Consider the following 25,901-nt stretch of genomic DNA (forward strand, 5'->3'; position numbering starts at 1 on the left):
CTGCTGGGATCTAAAACAGACCTGCTCAGCAACCTGTGCATGGGGTTATTTTTCTAGGAATGCCAGTTTGACATTAAACAACACTATCAGCCATCAAAATGCTCTTAAATTCTAGTTCTTTGAAGTTAAATATCTTATTGCCAGCTGAGCTGTATGTGCCACTGGATCCAAAGTCTCTAAGTACAATGTCAAAAATGTGCAATGAATCAATTAAATGTGTATTATGATAACCAGCACTCTGCAACTGTCTTTTTTTTTTTTTTTAATGTGTTTTATTTATTTATTTATTTGTTTGTTTTTATGTTTTTAAAGTATGACCTGCTGAAGCTAGAACACAAGAAAACCCAAGATTGGCTTCTTTAGCATGTCTGTGTGATGGCAAGACAAGCAATTTCTCTAGATTTGATTTCAAAACCACCAGAAGACTTTTTGTTCAAATCCCCATAGGTAGTAGAAGATGCTTTAAAAATTATTATTTCTAATTTGTACAGCTTTCCAATCCCCCTTCCCCCCGTCCCTTTATTATTATTATTAGTAGTAGTAGTAGTAGTATTTTGGTTTTGCAAAATAGTATTTTTTGCAAAATAGAAACACTTCCAACTGCACCTTGTACTTAGCTTTTTAATAGACATGGCTGATATTTTGGCTTCTAAGTCTTTACAAAGAGGAATACAGTCACTTCTACACATATTCCACAAAATAATTTACACAGTGGCTTGTGGAACAGATGCTTTTTTCCATCCTTGTTATATAGACACTACCCTTTTCAGATTGCAAACAATTGCTTAAAGAAATGTATTTTAAAAAAGATTCCTAACTGTTCTGAATGAAGAAATATGATGCCTGGCAAATCAGCACAGACATGTTGTTCCAAACAGAGCATACAGTACTGGCAAATGCAAGTGTGAGACAAGGAAAGGGGAGTGAGCTTGAATGCTGGAAGAAGAATACAGTGGTGCTTACTGAACAAAAAAAAAAAAAATCATATAAAATATTGTGTAACCTATCAGGATGTAGAGAGTGGCAGATTATTTTTAAATATATAGGTGTTTCTTATACAGATGCATACAATTGTGGTATGATGGGTTGGTGACAATAGAGCAGATGAGAATGAGGACAGAAAACTGCTGAGGATGCAAAGGCACTACTGAGGTATGCATGAGAAACTTTGTTTGGATGAAAGCAAAGATAGGCTTTAAGAAGCTACCAGCATCTGCATCTTTGCATGCAATTCTTTAACATGAAACAACACAGAACAGCTTATTAGATTTCTTTGGTTACATTCCACTAATTTGTTCAAAAGGAATAAAAATAATTAGGTAAATGCCAAAAAGATACACCCATACTGTGGCCTTCCATATTTTATTCACCCAACATATTCTGTTTATCTAAGCCTCTACTTTTTCTACAACTGGAAGACAAACAGATAACATGAGAATGGGAACAGCACATCTCTGTCAAGAAAACCAGACCTCTAGATGAAGATTCATACAAACAATGCTGTAATTGCAACCAAGAATGGGGTGCACTACATCCAACCCCAAACCACAACATCCGTTCTTCAGTGATGAGTGAAACGATGAGAACAGAGAAGAAAGGACTGTAAAAAAAAAAAAAAAAAAAAAAAAAAAAAGTGCAATGAAAGCACAGTAGAACATTTTACTTTAATATCTACAGCTTAAATTATTTAATTTATTGCAAAGACTTAATGAGGAGAGAAGAGGACACTAAGTACCAGTTTTTCAGATACACTATTAACCTGTAACTTCTTTGTATTGGACTGTATGTTTTTGCCTCACAACTAATCCTGTAGGTCACTGATCCTATTACTTCCTCACCTACCCACTGGGTTCTTTGGGTTGCAGCAGATGCTGGGAGCTATGTGCTTGTACAATGCCTAGTATTAATGAAGATGAAGCATCAGGTCTTTTTTTCACCAAGAAGTCTCAGTTAAAGTGTTAGAATATAAAAATCTTAAAGAGTAAGGCTGTAAATTAGCCCTGGCTAAAGTCAGATCTTTGGAGGACATCTAAATATCACTTTTTTTTTTTTCCCACATATTACACAGTGACTAAGATTTTTCTATACAAGTGTACTCTTAGCATATCCTAACACATTCTTAAGATATTCTAAAATAACTAATTGCATTTAAGATCAATTAAAATTCAGAATAATTGGTTTAAGTCGAGAACACGTCAGAACTCTGTTAAAAAACACAGAACATATCCAAAGATAATTTTAAAAGAAACATATTAAAAGCTTTTACTATATCACAACTCATCTCCCCTCTAACTTCACAGCTTTATTACATCATCAGTTAAATAACTGAAGAAACACAAATAGCTAGTAGAAATTCAACACTCAAGACCTTTAACTACATATGTTAGCCTTTCACAGTTTTTATATATTTAGTTTAATTTTGTTTTGAATAGACTGTAGATATTCATGGTTCACTTCAGACTATAACACTAACAACAGAGCATGCTGATTTCAGCAGCAGAATATACTAGTTTTAAATACAGACTGTGGCTTCAAGTAGTAACATAACCTGAGCCACAGGTACACAAGTACTGAGTTTTTACGCCCTCCCTCCGCCCAAAGAAAAAGTTTACCTGTGTCACTGAATGTCAAAAAAACCTTTAGAATAATCAGAAGTCCAACGATCAATCCTTATTATGACATCCCCTCTGCAAATGGCATGTTTTCTGTTCAGATAACAGTTAAACAGTATTTTCTGGAGAGATACATATGTGATGATTCATCTGCGTCTGCCTGAACATGTATATACATCTAATACTTGAATAAATAACATCTGTATTCTGTGCCCACGTCTGCAAAGCACCAAAACACTGTATGGACATGTATTCTTGTACCAACAGCAAAGAACAGAGTTTCTAAGGGCTTTGTGGTTGGTTCCCCACATTCACACTGCTGAAACCATTCCAAGCCAACAACCAGTGGGAACACAAAGGAAAACCATTTATTCAGCAGTAGTTGTGGTTCTACAATATATGCTCGTGCATATAGGCTCAGACAGTGGTCCTGCCTATTTCACTTGTTCCTTTTGAGTTATAGAGCAGACTGGATAAATGCAGAATGGTTCCAAGCTCCTTTCAGGTCCTTTGCTGGTGAGAGTGTTTATTATGCAGTCTGCACAGTGCCATGTGTTTTAACATGCTTTTAACTACCTGCATCTAACCATTTCTGGTCCAAAAGCAGAAAATGCAAAATAAATCCATTTTGGAATGAAGCCACTGCTCTAAACCAGGTATTCCAGCTGCTCCAGACTCATCTCCATTTCTTGATATTAAATGATTCTCCATTTAGAATTATGGCAAAACCCCTCAAGCCCTGACTTCATGCCTTGCTCAAGTAAAGCCTTTTGCAGCTTTCAGATCGCTGCATAAAGCACAGGGATATAAAGAGTGAGATTACATGATTCGATTCAGAAACAGACCTGTACACAGGGATATAGAGAACACACAACCAATTCATGACTACCTCTAAAACGTTAGTAAGTACACAAAGAATTACAGATAGGACAAAAAGGGAGCACTTTACACTGAGAGAGGATTTTTTTAACCATATAATGGAGCTGTTTCCAGCGTTGGGAGGCAATAACACTGAGCAACTGTGGAGGTCTGCAGGTGATACTGGAAAAGCTAAGGATGGCCAAAAGCATTTGAGAAAATGAGTGAATTTTCAAAGAGATCACAGAATCACAGAATTTCTAGGTTGGAAGAGACCTCAAGGTCATCGAGTCCAACCTCTGACCTAACGCTAACAGTCCCCACTAAACCATATCCCTAAGCTCTACATCTAAACGTCTTTTGAAGACTTCCAGGGATGGTGACTCCACCACTTCCCTGGGCAGCCTGTTCCAATGCCTAACAACCCTTTCAGTGAAGAATATCCTCCTAACATCTAACCTAAAACTCCCCTGGCGCAACTTAAGCCCATTCCCCCTCGTCCTGTCACCAGGCACGTGGGAGAACAGACTAACCCCCACCTCGCTACAGCCTCCCTTGAGGTACCTATAGAGAGCGATAAGGTCGCCCCTGAGCCTCCTCTTCTCCAGGCTGAACAAGCCCAGCTCCCTCAGCCGCTCCTCGTAGGACTTGTTCTCCAGGCCCCTCACCAGCTTCATTGCCCTTCTCTGTACCCGCTCAAGCACCTCAATGTCCTTCTTGTAGCGAGGGGCCCAAAACTGAACACAGTACTCGAGGTGCGGCCTCACCAGAGCCGAGTACAGGGGGACGATCACCTCCCTAGCCCTGCTGGCCACACTGCTTCTGATACAAGCCAGGATGCCGTTGGCCTTCTTGGCCACCTGAGCACACTGCTGGCTCATATTCAGCCGACTATCCACCATCACTCCCAGGTCCTTCTCTGCCTGGCCGCTCTCCAACCATTCCTCTCCCAGCCTGTAGCTCTGCTTGGGGTTATTGCACCCCAGGTGCAGGACCCAGCACTTGGCCTTGTTGAACTTCATGCAGTTGACCTCAGCCCATTGGTGCAGCCTATCCAGATCCTCCTGCAGAGCTTTCCTACCCTCAAGCAGATCGACACACGCACCTAACTTGGTGTAATCTGCGAACTTACTGAGGGTGCACTCGATGCCCTCGTCCAGATCATCGATGAAGATATTAAAGAGGACTGGCCCCAGCACCGAGCCCTGGGGGACGCCACTAGTGACTGGAGATGCTGAAGAACCGTAAGGGTCTCCAGCTTCCTTCTGGCTTTCAAACTTTACGGTGACAGGTTATCTCTCTTTCCATTGCAGTAGGTTGTAGTAGGGAGCTCTACCTGTTTGAGAAGTCTATTAGTAAAAAAGGTCCCATGGGAAGGGACAAGAAAAAGAGTAATGAATATTCCTCACAAAGTGTATCAAGACACCACTTGCCCTACCTTATCCTGACACACACTTCAAGGAAAAAGAAGAAATAATAGGCAGTAGATCAAGATTTTCATATACATAAAATAAAGATACATTTATCTCAGGCAGAGTATCAACCTTTACATTAAAAACAAACAAAGCAGCAACAAAAAAACATACCCAAAGAAACTACATTGTTCTCCAATGAATGCCCAAATTCTAGGGAAGGCACAACATACATGTATATAAAAGTTATGGCCTTCTTGAATGATGGCTAATGATAATAATATTGATGATACTTAACATGGGATCAATAAAGTTATTGTTACTGTGATGAAGTGAATTAAGGATTGCCCTTGTATGTCTGTGACTATAAAGTTTCCTCTATAGTGTCACTGAACAGGCAAGTTTCTTCCAAAGAAAAGCATCTGAAGGCCGGAAGATTATGTTATGGTGATGCCTCAATATTCATGACAATATAAAAGACAAAAAAAAAAAAAAAAAAAGCAGGCACATGTCAAATAATTCCAGCAGAGTGGGAAAAGAAGAGGAAAGCATGGATTCTGAGGGCTGACAAGTCAGCTTCTTCCCTCTGCCGCTGAATTCGATGTCCATTTTTTTCAACAGGTCCTAGAATTACACCTTGGGTAAGCTTCTCACTGTAAACAAAATTGTATAAAGCAACTATATGGATGACATAAATTTTTAAGCAGATGGGAAGATTAATGCCAGTTGATTAAAATATTTTCAAGCAACAGATTTTTCTAAGCACCCTCCTTTCCATTCCCCTGACCAAATACCTTACCTATTCAAAACTGTGGTATAATGAAGGTATAATCACTTCTTTAAATTTGGTTGTGTTGGTGCTCACTGAAAGTCTCAATCCTGCATGTTTGCAATTACTAACTGAGTTTCCTTTACATTAGATATCACCATATGATGATTGCTGACCACCAGTGGCAATGCAAAGGCTCATAATGCATTACTGGCTTTTTGAGAATGTACTTGAAATTTGCTCCATTTCACCACTTCCTAATAATGAAGTATTAATATGAATAAAGCTAAAAGGAATGTAGCGAAGCACTTCCATACCGAGAAAGGTTCTGTATATTTAAGTTAATGAATTTAAATCCTAAACTCACATATAAGAAACAACCAATTATCCCGTCTGAAACACAGGCTTGTAAAACTCTCAGTTACTTGTAAAACGGTCTGCTACACACGAGTAAGATGTTGTTTAAATGACTTGTTTGACTAGAAGCATTCACCATGAAATTGATTCTTTTAAAGCATTATTTTTAAACTTGATACAAGTTAACTGTGTGAACTGAAAATGGGAAAAAAAAAATCTAGCATTATAAAGCATATGTTATAGTAAGAGTTTACTCTTTTATGAGGTCGAGTGTTACTTGAATGAGAAACTCATCAAGAACAAATAGTCATTTGTAGGGAGGTAATTGAAAGGTTTAATACAATTAAACTATTCTGCCATTTCAATGCTAAGATGTATGGTACAGTATCTAGTGTTATCCCACCACAGCCAGTGCAGCTCCAAAGTACCACAACAGATAGAACATCTTTCAGTTATAAGCACCAAAAATACATCTGAATTGCTACTTTTCTGAAAGTAGTACTATATAGTGGCTTTACAACTTGTTTTAGTATTACAATTCTGTTATGCCTTTTAGGCAGCAGGTGGCATGAACAGTGGATAACTAGCAACACACCACTGAATATTCCTCAATCTCCAGCTCAAGCACTCAGTTGCTTAACTTTTCAGTGATCCAGATTTCAAGGAAAAAGAAGAAACCATTGCAAGAAGTTCCTGTATATATATATGTACATATAAATATATATATAATTTATATATACATATATGAAATATATATATAAAACAAACAAACAACCACTGTTAACAATATGTTTTTCAATAACATTTTAGATCTGAATATTTAGCATGGCCACATAAATACAGACATAGCAAGCCAGGGTTACTGAACAGATTAGAGTTCACAAAGTAATGTCTTACGTTTGCTTCCATAAACAAAAAAATGTTACTATTGGTTTATTATGAATTAATGTGCCAATGGTATGTTGCTAATAGTTCACAGATGCTTAGTTACTTAAAACCAAAAAGGAAAGTCTACTTGGTACTAGTTAAAATTTAAAATCTTGTTAATGGAACATTTCCAATTGTCCTCTCAAAACAAGAAATGACCTTGTTATGAGATAAATTCGTAAGAATAGTTTTTTAAAAATCAATACAACAAATGTAGTGTTTTATACATTGGCCCAGAAAAACTGGAAAAGATACTATGCTGCCTACTGAACAGCAGTTTTGGAGAAGAATCAAATTCTCAGACTGAATAAAGTATTTGCAAATCATACAGAAGTTTACTCAATATTCAGTGAAGAGTGCCACCAGCCATGCTGTTTTATAAGACCAGTTGTAGACAGATTAATAGAAAGGACAGTGTCATCAACATGTCAGTCAGACCACAGGCAGTGTGGAAGGAATTTGAGAGGGGAAATAAAGAGAGGTGTGAAGACATCAACCTCATAAAATGGTTTCAGATGGCTTACATGAAACAAGATATCCTGCTTCTATGGATGTCTGAAGCATCACAGTAAAAATGATTTTAAGGGAAGGGAAGGGAAGGGAAGGGAAGGGAAGGGAAGGGAAGGGAAGGGAAGGGAAGGGAAGGGAAGGGAAGGGAAGGGAAGGGAAGGGAAGGGAAGGGAAGGGAAGGGAAGGGAAGGGAAGGGAAGGGAAGGGAAGGGAAGGGAAGGGAAGGGAAGGGAAGGGAAGGGAAGGGAAGGGAAGGGAAGGGAAGGGAAGGGAAGGGAAGGGAAGGGAAGGGAAAAACAAACAAAAAAACACCAACAAACTAATCCAACTGCTAATATATCAGACTGGTATTTACCAGCTAGAAATCTGAAAGCTGACTTGAGCTGACAATGGTCAGAAAATCAAGGTGAAACAGGGACATTCATCTCAGGAAATGAAAAATGGCTCATTTGATCCCTTGAAAAGAATTACTATGCATTAACAGGCTACCAATAAAAATAAGGTATCAACTGTGTTTAGATTAAAGGCAAATGCAGGACAAACAAGTACAACTGGATCCTACCAAAAACTCCAGAGGTTAGGGGTCTAATTGTATCTACAGCTTTTATTGGGGAAGCAAGAGCACTTCTGCTTATATTACACAAAACACATGCAACACCTTAATGTTTCCAGTAGGATTTGTGTATTCCATTTATATCAAAGGTTAGCATGCGATCTTCTCATTCTCTATGTTATTTTCACTACTACCAGAGATGATAGTAAGTTTAATATAAATTATGCACTTCACACATGCTTGATACAAAAGTATGAGAAACACACAAAATTGCACTTCAGCTATACTGGATACATCTAACTACCCATGTTAATCTACAGGCAAGAAGATCATCTCAGTTTATATCATACAGAAAGGAAAAGTGACATTATCATTAAAATGGTTGCACAAAAATATCCAGCTGAAGGAGAAATACAGAGGTATGTCTTGTTAATTGTAATTTCCAGTATTGCTTAGCCTCATTAAGCAGCCCCAACATGAGGGCTATAAAGAAGTAAAAGGTGGGGTATAAAGAAGTAAAAACACTTGATCAAGTAATTTTCAAATCACAAAAAGTTCACCTTCCTACCACCAATCCCAATTAGTGGACATACTTATGCATCCAGTTCAACAGAAACTCATTTTAAAGGAAGATAAAAATACCTGGGGTCTTATACTTTGATATTGGCACATACTTGTGTGTAGAAGATTAAAGTTTGTTTGTAATCACACACTTGTGCAATCTGAACAATAAGTACAAGTGAATAATTACATGGAAAATTAAGGATAAGGGAGAGAGAGTAAACCAGGAGCTGTCTGCTAGAAATAATAAAATTGTTTGGGAGGTGCACGATTCAAAAAGTTTTTAGAGTCTTTCTAAACAAGTAGTAAGTATCCTTTGTGGGAGAACAGTAATACTTTAGTACTCATTGCCCATTCAAATATATTTTAAGGCTTTTTTTTTTTTTTTTTTTTTTTTACTGGTAGAAATAGCTACTGTTCAGGTCTTCCTGTAGTTGACTGGGCTTGGCTACACGCTACTAACCTCACAACAGGCACTCTTCCAAAACCAGAAGGGAAAGAAGAGGGTGACACCACATCTCCCACCTAACAGTTTATGGGATTAATTTTATTTCATTTAAACACTACAAATGGCAAGACAGTGTGGTACTGCAGTGATATAAGCAATGACTGTTTCTGATACAGATAAACCTGGAACATTTTGAGTCCTAGTTTGTACTTCCAGCTGGAGATACTCTGAATCAGGAAACTGTAGGGAGAAAAATTAGTAGAGGGACATCAAACAGAAGGGAAAAAAAAAAAAAAAAGCCGTTCCATACAATTGCAAGCATTAATATATTTTAGGAGAATGATCTAGGCCACCTTCCTGCAGGAGGAAGTTTGTGCAAAGAAGTAGAGGTCAAGCCTAGAGTGACATGGTTCACTGAATGACCAAATAGAGGTTTATATATTTCCTTTATGGCTGCTGGCACTGGTTTTGGCCTAGAAGCCTCTAATGAACAAAGAGAGCTCTGATCCCTTCTGGAACCATTCATATGTGATTAAGATCCAACAATACAGCACTTTGATCCACTGGGCTACAGAAGAATTGGATGTTTCCTGAAGGAGTCATTTTGGGTGAAAGGGGAGGAGAAGAAAAAAAGGAATTTTCCTGATCAGGTCAATCTCAGTGAGACTGCACTCTTCTCACATCCAATGTGAATTGTATTATCTTGAGGGATTTGAAGCTTTAGAAAGATGACAGATGACTGAGGTACTGAAAAGAGGAGTGGACTATGGTAACTATGTCTCCAACACAAAGAATAAATTTATCATTCTGAAGATGATGTTAAGATCCATTTTCAAGAGAAGAAAATTAAGTCAGCTATTCCAAACCATATTGCAACAAGCAAGGACATAAAAATGGATGTTCATTAAAGCAAGTTGGATAGCATCTTTTGCAGATATGTTCAAAAAGGTTGCAGTACCATATTTACAAATACACACCTCCTCACTCCAGTATAGCTAAAACAGCAGGAGAGGTAAGGGTAGGTCTACAAAAAAAAAAAAAAATAATAATAATCTCAGAGAATGAACACCTGGTTCCTTGTAAGTAATCTTTCTATCTTGACACCAATATACTTCATATAACCCAAGAGAATTAAGGGCCTGTTTGAAGTTAGAAGAGCATGTACATGACACACCATTTGGAGGAGTATTTACTTTTTTCAACAGATGTAAGTATTAAGCACAGGTGATGGATTCAGATCCACAGGAATGAACGGAGGCTGGAATGTCTAGACTACCAGGAAAGCATAACACAGGTGTGACAACTCTGCCCGACTATCACATTCCAATATTTTCAGTATAAACTAAGTAACTCCCATCATCTCTTGATATAAAAGCAGAAGAGGGAAAACATATTTGGCTTTGTCTACTACAAATGTCTACTCTTAATAATTTATTTTGGAAGCTAACTCTCCTTTTCATATTTGGTTTGGATGCTTCCAAGTCCACCTGGGGACGCCTCAGCTCACTAGCTATCCAGTACAATGGTTTTAATTTCAGAAAACACTTTAAATTCTCTGTCAATGGTTTAGCCAGGTTGGTCATATTTGAATGTTTTTTACATATCTGTCCTACCTGACAGCAGGTAACTTTCTGCACATGCGAAAAGCTTTGTATTTGTCATACAGACTTTAATATCTTGAATTCATTGCCAATGTGCATATACTATAATTCCTCACATCTAAGTGAAGCAAAACATGCTTTTTCCTCAGATGATTTGAAAACCATCAGCAATGTAGAACCATGCTGACAGCCAACTACCAACAGCAGAAAAGTCAGGGTGAAAGCAAACAGAATCAACAAGGTGGCATCCTGAAAACTCAAATCTGTTGTCAGTGTTTACAATAAAAGGGTATTTGCTGCTAACCTTGCACTATAAAAGATATTACAACCCACTGTAAGCCACTTAATTTCATAGTGTTCTAATATCAGATGTACATTAAAAAAATCCTTATCTACTGTGTTTCCATATACACGTAAGGCAATTTAAACATATCTACTGCTGAAGGCAGGACCACAGTAAAAAAGGTATGGAACAAGCATTTTGCACAAGTGTGTTAATTCAGTGTTGGTAAGGAGGTTTCCACTAATTCTAAAAAACACGGTTCAAAGGAGAAAGATGACACTTGCTTTGGAAAACTAACCAACAGCTTTATGCTTAAGCTGCTTCTCTAAGTAGTGCTTTCAATTACAGTAATTATGGGGGTAAATATCTGTTTCAAAACAGCATAGACTATGTCTGTCCCTGAACAACTTTCACAGAGAAGATGATTTACAGCACAACAATATCAGAATTATCTAATAAACTTCAGTGGTAATAGCATGATAGCATGCATTCTGAAATGTCACTGCTTCATTTTTTTATTTTTATTTTTTTACCATAGTTGTAACAGCTTTTCACTATTATATGATTAAATTGTGGTTTTGCTGATGGTTAGAAGCCAGTCAGATTTTATTACTTCCATCAATCACTTCATCAGCATCATTCTGATACCACCATGTAGAAAAATAATTTAAAATTAATACATTTGAAAACAAAGCATAAAGCCTAAGAAATTCATCGTATACCTACCTGTGTTAGGTATATGCTGAATTTCTGTTTAGCAAACAGAACTATCTGTTAGCAAACAGTCTGTTTAACAAAATAAAATCAATCTCAAATTGATCATTTAATTTTCATCAACTGATCATAAATTTATTAGAGCAAACTTGCTATTAAAAATCTGTGTAATAGAGACTATTTAACAAATCCATTAGGCCAGCACAAATAGAATGTTTTTTGAAACTATAGAACCCTAGACAAGAAATTAGTCCCTCTGGACCAACTAGCAGTGGGTTGTTCTCTATACCTGATTTCCAAGTTAGCAGATGGGAAAGAGTCTGGACAGCAGTGCTCTCCCATGACATTTAGGACACTGCAGTTCATTAAGTACTCTGATACTACTGCTAAGAGCAGAATACTACCTGGCAGACCCAACCAACCTCCTCAGTGGACTCAGGTGCTGAGCTAATCAGACAAACCTCTGCTTTTAGTGACTTCATTCAAAATTAACAACGAAGGCACAGATCTTAATGGCAGGTTAGCAGTTTGGCCAGCTGGTAATTACTGCCAACCTGCAACAGGAACCAGGCACTTGAGTGGTGCCTATGCTTCTGAAACTCATCCCATAGTCATGCATATCTCAGATGCTTGACAGAGCACTAGTGTGACTGTGCATCTGCACCTTTAGGAGTGCTCCATTTTTCAGACTTGTCTGCAGTGCAAAAGCACCCTCCATGTAATGATGTGACAATAAATTTGAAATAATGCCGCTATATTCTGGCTTTTTGAAAGTCTGATTTGTTTTGTGTTTTGTCCTAATGACCAAGAGACCAATTTTTCAACATTAGCTTTCAAAGAACAACAACAACAACAAAAAAAAAAAAAAATCACAGAAATGTTGTTGCTACATATGATAATTAAATAGCATGCAGACACCTGCTGTCTTGCATCTGTATGGTTATGCCCAGTTTCTTGATCAGGTTTTCCCACAAAGCCTTGTTGCTTCCCTCCTGATTTAAGTTCAAAGTCAAAGATAAATGATCACCTGCTTTATTGTGACTGTCCAGCTGGAGAAAAGGGGACAATTTATTTTTTTTAAAACATTCACTGGCTATAAGCTTAGTTGGCTTCATTTGCTATGCAAACATTACTGCACCAGTAGAATAATCCACATGGCTCTTGGAGAAAGGTGAACACTGCAGGACTAAGCCATCACAACGCATGGTGCCTGGAGAACCAGTTGTGGGCATGTGTCAAAAAGAAGTCAGGTGTGGATAGATGAAATGTAATGAAAAAGGGCTAAAGGGACTACACAGTTGCGCGTTTTTATTTGTCTTTTATTTTTTCCCTTCAACTAATTCAGAAGAAAATAAAGTGGTAAAAAAAAAAAATAAAGTATCTAAAATAGAGAGGAGGCAGGAACAGGAGGAAAAAACAGTGAAGAACAACAACAAAAAAAAAAAAGCTCCATTAGGACCATATCAAGATAGAAAGACACAGAACTTAAAAGTAGGAAGAGTCTGGATCATTATTAGTTTTGTTTACTGCTGGTTGCAAAAGGTTGAAAGCTGGGGCTGTTGTATCTGCAGCTTCCCTTAAAGCTACTCTTTTTTACTCTTGCATCTCTGCTGCTTCCTGGTCATTTCAGAAGTCACCTGAAAGGTTTCATTCCCTAAAGGCTGTTTTAAGACACAATCCAAACCTGCAAAAAAAAAAATATTTTTTTCAAGTTGTACCACAGTGTTAAAATAATACCATACTATTTTTTCAGATCCACCTTAACCTAAAAAAGGCTTTAAAGTAAGCAGAGACATTATTCATGCTAGATCAAGAATGCTGCTACCAATTGCAAATCACTATATTATTCATGGTACTTCAATAATACCACTACCAATTGCAAATCAACATCATGACAGGCCTTGAAAACATGGCTAATAAAACCATATGGTAACATTTATCATTGTCATAGCCAGTTACAGGATCTACTATTCAGCCAATAGCATATCTATAATCTTATACCATAATCAAAAGGAGGGTAAAACATTTAAGGTATGGCTTCAGTGACATTAAATTTCAGATCTTGGATTTATTTATTTTTTTACACAAACAAACAAAGAAAAACACAACCAGGGAGTACTATGAGTTCAGCAAAATTGGTTTATTTGCTGCTACATTGCTTCCTTTGGTATTTAATGGGCCTATCTTCCTTTCATATTTCAGACTGCATTTAAGCAGGCATAAGTCACCTCTGGAATGATACAAATTATGATAGAGAGACAACAACATTCTCAAACAGAACTGTCGGATTCTACAAGGCTTTTGAAAGAATCCCATTTGACATTGGAAACAGTAATGAAAGAAACATCATATATCCGTATGAACTAAAACGTATTTTCACAGTTTCACAGAAGAAAAGCTGAAGGTTAAGATTAACATCTTCAAATCGGCAAGTTACTTCACCAAATGTTTGACTGTCAGCTGTGAGTAGTAGTCCCACTCAGGTGAGTACATACTTCTGACTGCAGTGCATTTTTTCCAGTTCTTCCCTCCCACCCTCATTCCAAGCCTTTTGAAATAAGCTAGGCAATGGCTAACCATAAGAAACAAAACTTCTTTTTAGGAACTGACATCAGCTCAGACTTGTTCTTGTCTTCTGAGTCTGTGCCTTCAAGAAGTTCAGGAAACTTGTAATTTCTACACAGAAATAATCTCCTCCATAAAGAACCTAAAATAGATTCAGTTATGAATTGACTCTGGCAGCACCTGTATCTGCCACATCTTGTGACACCAGAAAAGGAATGAGATAGCTGAGTTGGTAAGGACCTGTGACTATTTCTTGGCTTTCTTTATGACCTTTTTTGGGAAAATACCGGTACTTATTAGGGCTTATCATCTAGCTATTCAGTAAATTCCTTGTAAAGGAGTGAATACATCCAGACTCTCAGTTAACCTGCCAAGTTATACTAACAATGGAGGTAACAATAGAAAAAGGGTGTAGAAGGCTGGATTGTTCCTAAAACAAGCATAACCTGTCTCTTTTTAGATCAAATACTTGGAAGCATTAAATTACAATAATTTGGAATTATGGGAATTTAGAATTGTTGACTCTTTTCCCTGATATATATTGAATTATATTAGTTATAAACAAAATACTCCTTCTTATCTATGCCTCTAAACTTCACATCTCTGTGACATACAGAGTGATAATTTTCTTTTCTCTTTCAGATCAGATTGAATATGCAAATTTCAAGGGAGTTAAAATAGAGTAAGACCAAATTTATACAAATGATGTTTTGTTGGCAAATATATTTCTTATTCTCATGGGTGAGTTTAATATAAAGAACTGCAATGTGGTGAACAAATTTTGTCCTATTACCCTGCATTTACAGCTATGTTAGGAGTCACATTGCTATTTATTTGCCAAACGAATAGCTATTCAAAGGATAGCTGAAACTTCTTGGCACAGAGCCAGGAAGACAAGATACTAAAACCTATTAACAGTGTATCATGACTGTGAATTAAAGAATCCCGTGGAACCATAAACTGTCTACAAAGAAAATGAGAAAAATAATAAAATTTGATCAGAGGGTTAATATATTTTTATTAGTGCCTGGCAGCAGACTAGTAATAGACCATTTAAATGTGTACAACAATATAACCGACTTGTGTCAGATGCATAGCGGTGAAAAAGTCTGCAGACAGTCAAGTATTTATAGCTAATAAAATAAAAAAATAAAAATAAAAATAAAAATAAAAAAAAGAACCTGACTAGACTTAATATAGTTTTTCTCTGTATTTCCCAAGTTGATATTTTCTGAAATCTGGAGATTCTCTAAAGGAATCAAAACATTGCAGAATGCTTCCAGGCTACCAATGACAATAATTAAATACCAAACGCTACTAAGAAACTGGAATTCTCACTTTTAAGTCCCAAACTAGCTATAAAGCTCAAAACGTAACCCCCTGACCCTCTCCAAACTCTGTCTAAACAAGGTAAAAATGCTGTTCCTTGCATAGAAATTTGCCCTGTCCATGAGATGAAAGCTGTAAGTGAGAGCTATGACTCTGTAAGCTACGTTAGTGGCTGCGAAAAGTAATATTTCTAAGTGTGTCTGGACCATTAGTCAAGAATATTATAGCAAGTCTCAGGAATAAAATTACTACTTTTTTCATAACATATAAAATGAGTATAAAGTATCTTGTAAGTTTTATACTTCCTCAAACACTTCAGTACTGAGAAGTCAGATTTTATGGATGTAGAAAATCTTGTGTTTAAATACAGGAAAAAATCAAAGATGTTTTAGGTCCAGGCCTTTTTTCTGGCTTTCCCATTTACCTTTTGTATTAAGAGTTTATGAAAATAGCTGAAAATTCTCCAAATAAATACAAACAGAATGTCAGAACATTAGTTGAGTATTGGAAACATTGTCACGCAGTTTTTGTTGTCCACCTCCCCCACCGAAGTGGTCTTACTGTTTACTTGTTAAGATACTTATATATAATTTTACAGAATTTAAAGATATAAATGAAAAAAAATCAAAGAAAAAGGAGAAAATAAACATGGCCTGTTTACCCTTCTTCATCCCTTCCCTCTCCTCCTCAACCAAGTGCCTGTCCTGTGCTGACCTTGCTCTGATCTTTCAAATCCACCCAACTGGACAAGAACCATCTGCTGCAGCACAGCAGCCCACAAGAACAGGAATAGCATGGAGAACCATAGCATCACTTAGCCCACAGGCTGTTTTTTCACGACTGCTGAAAACGTGTCCAAGAGCCAGGTCATACTGCCTTCCATCTCCCACAGAACAGATTGTGGTGACTCAGGATCTTTATGGGTCAAAAGAAGTCAGCCGGGCCAACCTGCTTCTTTCATACACAGAATCAATGCACTCATCTTCAGGCCACTCTTCAAATCCTATTTTGAAAGCATTTAAGTATGTTCTGATAGGCAGCTATGAAAAACAAATGCTTTTTAGGAGCCCAAAACTTGGGGATGTTCAATGAAAACAGATGTTAATTCAGTTTAATTATGGGCAACTGGGAGAGAGTAATGCTTTTTGTTAATGTTTCTTTAAATGATACTTCATCAAGCTACACTAAACAAACTAGTCGTATCACGTAAACATATTTTCTTTGCATTTAATGAGTACCTCTTAAAACAAATATATTTCTAAAACCTGGAGTTCTAGCACCTTGCTGTGCTAAAGCAATGATTATTTAACAAGTTGATCAACTAATTCTAGGTCAGAAAAGCTGTGGTGGTTTTACTCAGGTAGGCAGCCGAGCACTACGCAGCAATAGACACAACACTGGAGTGATATCAGTGCTGTTCCAGCTACGAGTGCAGAGCACAGCACTGTGTGGGCTGCTGCAGGGAAAAGGTGACTCCAGCTCAGACAGACCCAACACAAAAGCATCCACATATTTATCTTGACCTCAAAGTAGATAATAAGAATGACACAGATAACAGGAGTGGTAACTGCTAGAAAACATCTTTAAACAATATAAATGAATAGACTCCAAAGCAGGAGAACTTAAATGAAATTACAATGTATGCTTCCTTTTTGTTTCCGACTTACTATGTAGTAGAAATTATTGACAACTAGCAAAAGAATATTGCAAAAAAATATGCCTATATACTGAACTTCCCTTATGTTCTCCTCATCCTCTACCTAAATACACACATAAAGACAACACCGAAATCAACTAAACAGTAAAAAAGCCTAACAATTCCCCAAATATTTTCAAAACCATTTTCTTGAAAAAGGGCTTGGTACCAGCTGAAGTTGACAGAGATGCTTTGCTATTGGTATTTAACACAGAAGGAACTTAGATACGAAATCTTCACATAGAAAGACAACTGTAATAAGCGAGTAAAATAACTGTGCCTTTCTCTTTGGTGTTATGTTCTATAACTTAAGAGGTTCACCACAGCCTCCATCTGCAACTATTCTAACCATGGCAGTATCAAAAATGCATCAAGAGCATCTGATATAAATATGGTTGATTTTTGCGATTAAAAATATGACCAACAGTTCCATTAAAACTTTAATTGTATTACAGTTCATATATTAATATAAATTGGAGATACATGCATTGAAGCACAGGAATATAGAAACGCTTTGTTGCTCTACTTACAGAACTATTTTAAAAGCCAGTAAGAAATTTTGGAACACCAGAGCAAGGCAGCAACAACCAAATTTATTACAATAAAACATCACTAATGGTAACTGAAGAATCAGAAAAAGAGTCTAGAAAAACAAACAATCAAACAAACAAGGCCACTATTTCCCTGAGAGCTAGCAGAGTCTGCTAAATGACTGAAGGAAAGTGACCAGTTGCATCAAGGAAAAATGATCAATAAAAGTCTCTGAAGACACCACACTGTACAACTCCATAGCAAATGACAAACTACTGTCAGTGGTGCTTTTTAACTCTTGAAAGGGATTCCAGCAGTTCCAAACACAGAAGTACTTACATAAACTCTGAAAGTTGCTGGCTGCTAGTCAGAGTCTTTTGCTGTTGTCAGGTGTTTCCTTAAAAGCAATACCATAAAGCCGATCTGTAAACTAAAAAAACAAGATGAAGACTTGACGCATTGCTAGCTGACCTGAACATGAGTGTCAGGAAATATGGGAAAAATTCTTCGTCTGGCACAAGTGAGGAGAAAAGCACAGTGAAGGTCATATCTCAGAGAACAAAGTTCTTGCTCTAATGTAGAGGATTGTTTTTCCTTTAATGCTACAAGGTACCTGGCTGTTGAACTACAGCAGTCTTCCTATTTCAAAGGTAAAAATGTTTTGGTGCTAACAACAACAGAAGTTTAATATCTCATTTACAAATTAGTTAAATAGCATGGGTCACAAAGTGAGAAACTTTCAGGTAATGGGCACCCAGCAAGACATTAGTATTACTAATCTGTTGGCTGCAACTGGTGGCTATTCCTGTTTCTCTTGCTAGAGAATCAGGATATGGGACCTTGTGCACCCTAGGACTACTGAAGAACACAGGAAGGAAGAGTACAACACAGCCAGCAGAAAGAAACTGGACAGCTACTGTGCTGGCCAAGCAACTATTTCTGCATATTGGCCTTCCATGACTTTCTGCAGTCATATAACTCAAGCTCAGAGGAGTTTATTTTCTGTTTTGAAGGCCCAAAGTAAACACTCCAAAAAAAAAAAAAGAAAAAGAAAAAAAAAAAGAGTACTGAGTCTCTTTCACTCTTCTTCACTTGTTCTTTTTCTCTTTCACACCAACTACCATAAATTGCTGTAAAAATGAAGGAAGAATTTTTCACAGACTGCATCCTCCCTTTCTACCTCTGAGAGCATCTTCAAGTTCAACTGCAACCATTCATTCATGAAGCTCTGCTGGGCTAGGCTTGCTTACAAACTCCTTGTGCAATGACAAAATGGCTGAGTGCAAGAGCTCCTAGCTGAGGAGGGAGAGCTTTTACATTAAAAGAAAGAAACGTTCACCTGCAGAGACTGGGATTATCTGATGGGAATATCCCAACGGAAACTCCAAAATCTTGTTATGTGAGACATATATATATATATATATATATTTTATTTATTTATTTTTATTAAGAGTTCAGTTGACTTGCATGGTGTTTTTGTTTGTTTGTTTGTTTCTGTATGGAAAAGAAACAGATAAACATACCAAGAAACTATGGAAAGAGTACCACCTGTGAACAAAGCAACTATCTTAAAAAAATGTGCTACAGATGATGAAGGCCAAAATTTTATACTTATGCCAAGCTCCAGACATTAACTGTCTGATTTGTTGAAGTTGTTAGCATTTTATAGCACTTTCCAGATTCAAACAAAGTGCCTATATGGAATCTTTGACATTTAGCACAAAAAAGTTCTCTCCAGTTGGGTATCAAGAGAAGAGAACTGGAAAAACACAGAATAAAGAACCACAAAAACAAAACAAAACATCAGATTCCACAGATTTATTAAGCATTAAACAAAGATTCTACAGCAAAAGCACTCAAATAGAGAAGCATTAATTCACTTTAACCATATACTTTGTGCACTGCCTCACACATCCTTGCTTCTCTTTCCTCCAAAGATCTTATGTTTCCATTACACCAAGGAGCATCAGCAAAGACCAGGACTAAATAAAACACTATGTAAAATTCCCACATTCAGTATGACTTCTAAGCACATACTGAATTTCAAGTATTTAAACAGTCCTATAGAAAAGTTCAGTTGGAAAAGTCCTATAAAAATCATCAAGTCCAACCTCCTGACCACTTCAGGGCTAACTAGAAGTTAAAGCACATTGGTGCCCCTTGAACACTAACAGGCATGGGGCATCAGCCACCTCTCTTGGAAGCCTGTTCCAATGTTTGACCACCCTCACAGTAAAGAAATTTTTCACAATATCCAGTCTGCAGCTCTCCTGGTGTAGCTTTGTGCCATTCTGTGGCATCCTGCCATCAGTTCCCAGGGGGCTGAGCCCAGCACCTCTCTCCACCTCCCCTCCTCAGGAAGTCACAGCGAGCAATGAGGCTGCTGATGCGCTTCCTCTTCTCCAGACTGGACAACCCAAGTGTCCCCAGCCTCTCCTCACAGGACATGCCTTCCAGCCCTGTTACCACCTTTGTTGCCCTCCCCTGGATGCTTTCAAGGATGTTGTCATCCTCACTATATTGTGGAGCCCAGAGCTGCACACAACATTCAAGGTGAGGCCACACCAGCACCAAATACACTGGGAGAATCACCGCTTTTGACTGGCTGGCTATGCTGTGGTTAATGCACCCCAATATGCAATTTGCCCCCCTTGTCTGCCAGGGCATGCTGCTGGCTTATGTGGAGCCTGCTGTTGACCAGCACCTGCAGGTCCCTTTCTGCTGAGCTGCTCCCCAGCCACTCAGCTCCCAGACTGTGCCTGCATCCAGCATTCAGGGTATCTATATCCCTCTACAAGGGATCTCTCTTATCACTCCAGAGAGACAACAGCACTTCCCAGTTTAGTACCATCACCAAACCTGATGAACCCAGCATAGAGTGAACCTGCTTATCTCGGGGTTGGTCCTTTAGTCCAGAAGAATGCTGTGAGGGACAGTACCAAAGGCCTTACTAAAACTCAGAAGGATTATGTCCACCGTCCTCCCTTCATCCACCAAAAGGGTAACCTTATCATAGAAGGAGATCAAATTGCTAATTACTGAGTAGTTAAAAACACATTGAAGAGCTTTACGGAACAGAGGTAGGACCACTACCATTTATGGGACCATTATCATTTCTAAAAAGAGCTTTATTGTATCAAACTTAAATACTAAGAAATATAAACTGCTGCTTCCCAAAAGAATCCTTATTGAATCTTGCTCTTTTCCCTTACCCCACGAGTATCTGCATGCATTGGCCTCCTGACAGCCCATTTTTTGCCCTCCATTTTTGGTATTAAGTTCCATGAAGAATGTCTTTCACAAAGACACTGCAGAAGAAGCTGCAAAAGGAAGCTGATATCCTGGAATGTCAAAAGCACAATGTCATGATTGATACACTTCACAAATATGTAATGCCAAAAATTATCAGCAATGAATTTAGGCCATTTTATTCAAACGAGATCCCTACAGCTAGGTTCCTAAACCAGATCCTCGAGCACTGGCCAGCTTTCAGAGGTGTTGAGAACTTGCAAAGATTAGGGTTTCAGGACTTCACCATCACTGAAACATCACACCATTTGTTAAAGTGCCGAAATATAAATTATGTAACACAACTTTAGGCTAGACCAACAAATGCTTTGTGTTAACATTTTTATGATAGTAAAATTCATATGTGAGTACTTTATTCCAATGGAATGGCTAACAGGAATATCCAAAACCATGCATTGACTTCCCATTTTATAGCAGTACACTGCCCCAACACTGTATCTACCTGAAACCAATTTTCAGTATATAGAAAGCTACTTTCGAAAGTACTTTGTTGATCTTGGATACAGTTAATTTTCAACATGGAAAACAGAAAAAAAAGTACTGACATTCTTTGTCGTACACAATTTTGAATCATTTTTTCCTCTCTGAATTGATTTTTTTTGGAAATATGATTGTAAATCATTCAGGCAAAGAAAACATTTCCATAGATGGCCAAATCACCCCACAGCTGAAATGCATCCACACAAAAACTAAAAATAAAACAGGAATTATGCATTCAACTAACGTAAGTGTTATCTATTACAAAGAGCAAAAAGAATGCAGCTTACGGTGAACACAAACCATACCATGCTTGAAAGGGAGACCACACCATCCTACATGCTACCAACTGATAACATAAGAGCAACGTCTACAACTACAAAACACGATTATACAGAACCCCCCTAGACACATGTCCACGCAAGACTTTACTACAACTAGTCACTGTCATTTGTGTTGATGTGAAACATTAGCAGAAGCAGACCATGACCGACAGAAATTTGCCGTAAGCATAAGCCCTCTCTCCCACATACCACCAAGATCCTATCTAGTGTACTCCTAGAAGCCACGTACACAGGGCAGAACATTAGCACAGGTTCCAAAAAGCAAGTTAACTATTTTTCAAATTAATTTGTTGAACAATCAGTAGCTGTAGAATGAATTTCTATGGAACAGGATGACTATTCTTAACGTGGCAATGCTGATCATCAAAAATCATCCACCAATAATCATCTGTTCCTAATGCAATATCAGGGTGAATCTGTAATCAGACTACGTGGCAGCAGAATGATAGGTAATAGAAGTGAGAAAAATTCCCCCTTAAAAACAGTATTAATGGAGCTAATGTATGCATGTTCTCCCATGTTTTTTCTATACATTTACCTACGTACTCAAAAGATAAACTGTTATTTAAATTAGCTTAGCTTTTTGTTTGTTTGTTTGTTTGTTTTTAATCCCTTATACAGATATACACATCTATCTGCATAAAAACAGCTTCTCATGGAGTTAAGAGGGAAAATTCTCTCCCTCCCACAATTCTAATGTCCCATTATATATAATACCAATTTACACACATCTATAGAGAAATAAATGACTTCATATATTACTGTATCAGAAGACACCTGGAATGTTTGCAATATTTCTAATAAATTGCAAATTTTAGGATAGCCCACATACTTGAACATTTGCTTCCCTTCCATCTGCCGAAAAAAATGTAATATGATGAATTTTTGGTGCCTAGCATTATTTCTTCATTTTTATTTGTAACTGGAATTAACAAACCTTTTTTGAATACAAACTGCAATTTAAAATATAATTTTTGGAGGAAAGCAACTTTTTCAGTGTTTTTCACAAACATCTGTTCTCTCTTACACAAAGAGTAAATAATATGTCAAAATGACCAAAGCTCAGTGAAGGAAAATTAGATATCTAAAAACAAATACAGACACATCAGACTGATCTAGAAAAATCAGACTGCATGCTGTAAACATTTTTTTCCAGCTAAGGTACTCGGTGTCTAGGTTTCCGTTGGTCAAATTATTCTTTAAAGGAAGTGTAGTTTTCCCCACCCACCCCCCCAAAAAAAAAAAAAAAAAATAGAATTAACCTGTGAAACTCACTGCCACAGAATATTATCAAGGCCAGGTGCATAAACACATTCACTAATTAATTTGGCAAGTCCATGGAAGAAACATCCTACTAGACAGAAAGGTGTGAATGTAACCTTCATGTTCAGGAAATCCCTGAAGAGTAATGAATGCTGGGAGAGGATAACGGGTGAAGCATCACTGCATACCTAGCATGTTCTTACACTCATACATTGGGTCCAAGGTCATTGTCAGAAAGGGGACACTTGGAAAATAAGCCCTTGGTGTGACCCAGTGCAGCAGCTCTTAGGTTCCTCATGTGAATGACATTTCTTACAAGGAGCGGCTGAGGGAGCTGGGCTTGTTCAGCCTGGAGAAGAGGAGGCTCAGGGGCGACCTTATTGCTCTCTACAGGTACCTTAAAGGAGGCTGTAGCAAGGTGGGGGTTGGTCTATTCTCCCACGTGCCTGGTGACAGGATGAGGGGGAATGGGCTTAAGTTGCGCCAGGGGAGGTTTGGGTTGGATATTAGGAAGAACTTCTTTACTGAAAGGGTTGTGAGGCATTGGAATGGGCTGCCCAGGGAAGTGGTTGAGTCACCATCCCTGGAGGTCTTTAAGAGATGTTTAGATGTAGAGCTTAGTGACATGGTTTAGTGGAGGACTCGTTAGTGTTAGGTCAGAGGTTGGACTAGGTGATCTTGGAGGTCTCTTCCAACCTAGACGATTCTGTGATTCTGTGTGATTCTAGTCTTTCAGTTCCAAATTAAAGTTTATATCTGTGATCTAATGTACTTAATGCCATTTTATCTTGTACATCATACATATTTATGTATGTTACGTATTGCATCTCATATATTAGCTGAAATGTAATGCTAATTAGAATGATGAAACAAGTAGTGAAGCCACTATTCAGATGACTGAGTGAACCTCACAGTCATTCTGTGTAGCTTCACCACTAACAACTCTGTGTAAGGTATTGTTCACCTACAAACTGCACCCACACTAATACCGTATAGGACTACAAATAAGATCTGGGTAAAACTAAACAAGAGTTAATGAAAGTTTACTAGGAAAAATATTACAAAATTAAGAAAGTTGGTCTAAATTTTTATCAATAAACAATATTTTAAACAGATGCCACCACCCCTCTCAACTAAAAGTAAAACACATTATATTGTTTTGCATATCAAAATGCCCATTCTGTACTCATATTCATAAAATGTAATAATGTTAATTATGTTCCAAAACATTTTTTTAGAATTATTTATAAGGTCCTTTTAACAATTACAAGTCATCTTGGCCACAAAGCAAATACAGAATGAGACATTTTATAAATACAACAATTCCTCACTCTTCCTGAGTACAGGAATTGATGCTGAAATATCTGAGAAGATCACAGGAAGGAAGGAAGTCTCTGAACATGGCCATACACAAAAATTCTCAGAGAACAGAACACCTTGAAGTATGAGTAATTCCACTTACACAACTGCATCAGGCATCATCTCCCATAAGAAAGAAAATACAGCTATCATTTCCTAAGTAGTATTTGAATATAAATAAAAAGCAACCCTTATAAAATCAGATTCAAAAAATCCAATTATTTCTGAACAAGAAGATTACACTAAATGATAGGAATGGAGTACAGTTTTGATTATCATTAAAATGTAATTATTTGAAAAGAGCAAAACCGCAATCAAACCAACAACTCATACCAAATGTTCCCATGGGGCTCCACTTCTCTCATGCACTAAGAACTAAAATCATTGTAATGAAACAGAGCTAAGAATCAGAATTTAAGATGTTAGTTTTCAACCTCTTAAGGGGAAAAATAAGGTAGAACCTGAAAGAATGGAATGATATTCAAAAGATTGTCTTTTTGAACGAGGAAGCAAACCAACTACCTGATGTTATGAAATAAAAATTAAACAAGATTAAAAATCATTAGGGAAAATATTAATCTCTGGAAGCCAAATGCAGGTTTCTACCAACACAAATAAATTATAAAAAGCAGAACTGGTAGGTTAAAACATTAAGGGGTATAAATCCCTGCACTTCAGGGGAAGATGGTGATGTTGATGGTGATGGTGATAAGTGATACTGTGATAGGTGCAGTTAGAGTGTCTTTGCAGGGAAGAAGGGAACATTCTTCAGGTATAAAACATCACTAATTAGGTTGCTATATAATGAGCATGGCAGCTTCTAGGTTTCTTTCACATACCTTTCTGCCTCCTATTATTAATGTTACATTACTTAAAAACAATAGTAATATGTACTTTAACTTTGTACTTCAGCTAGTTGGCTGTTGGACGTGACTTTCAGAGGATTTCTGAATGCAGGCTACTCAGCACAGTGTGAGTGGCCATAAATAGTTTAAGCATCGCACAGAGCTACCAAAAGATATCCACACTGAGATACAAAACAAAGTGGAAGAACTCACATACACAGCACACCCTGTGCAGCAAACAAAGCTCAGACCTGACAAACTTCCTGGTTGTTTTTCCCCTCACTTTGTGTATAAGGAAAAAAAGGAAAACAAAGGAAAATGTTTCAAATTTACAGAGTGGCTTTCTTAGCAGTCAGCCCTGGGTCAGTTATGTGGAGATTATTTTCATATGATGGATACCAGAACTAAACTGAATTTATGTAAAGCATTATGTATGAAGTGAGACTAAATCTTACATTGTTTTCACCAACAACAGGCTTGGGAATCAAACAGATTAGAAATATTAAGGTATAAAATAAGCCCATGTGATCTTACTTTGGATCTCTGTAAGGAGCAAATGTTTTGCTTTGCTGCAAAGG

General features: G+C 37.4%; 1 protein-coding gene and 1 long non-coding RNA gene across 3 annotated transcripts in view; one reads left to right on the forward strand and one right to left on the reverse strand.

Moving 5' to 3' along the window:
* LOC116500421 overlaps positions 1-14,454 on the forward strand; it is a 47,220-nt gene extending 32,766 nt beyond the window's left edge. The window contains exons 2-4 of one of the 2 annotated variants that reach the window (XR_004254307.1): positions 8,319-8,417; positions 13,808-14,088; positions 14,208-14,454. This is a non-coding gene — a long non-coding RNA (uncharacterized LOC116500421). Of the gene's footprint in view, positions 1-8,318; positions 8,418-13,807 lie in introns of both variants that reach the window. The other variant, XR_004254308.1, reaches the window with a different exon arrangement.
* ARL15 (ADP ribosylation factor like GTPase 15) overlaps positions 1-25,901 on the reverse strand; it is a 218,211-nt gene that overhangs the window by 9,718 nt on the left and 182,592 nt on the right. The gene's annotated exons all lie outside the window — the stretch shown is intronic.

The sequence above is a fragment of the Aythya fuligula genome, chromosome Z (genome assembly GCF_009819795.1).
Source record: "Aythya fuligula isolate bAytFul2 chromosome Z, bAytFul2.pri, whole genome shotgun sequence".
Classification (NCBI taxonomy): Eukaryota; Metazoa; Chordata; class Aves; order Anseriformes; family Anatidae; genus Aythya; species Aythya fuligula.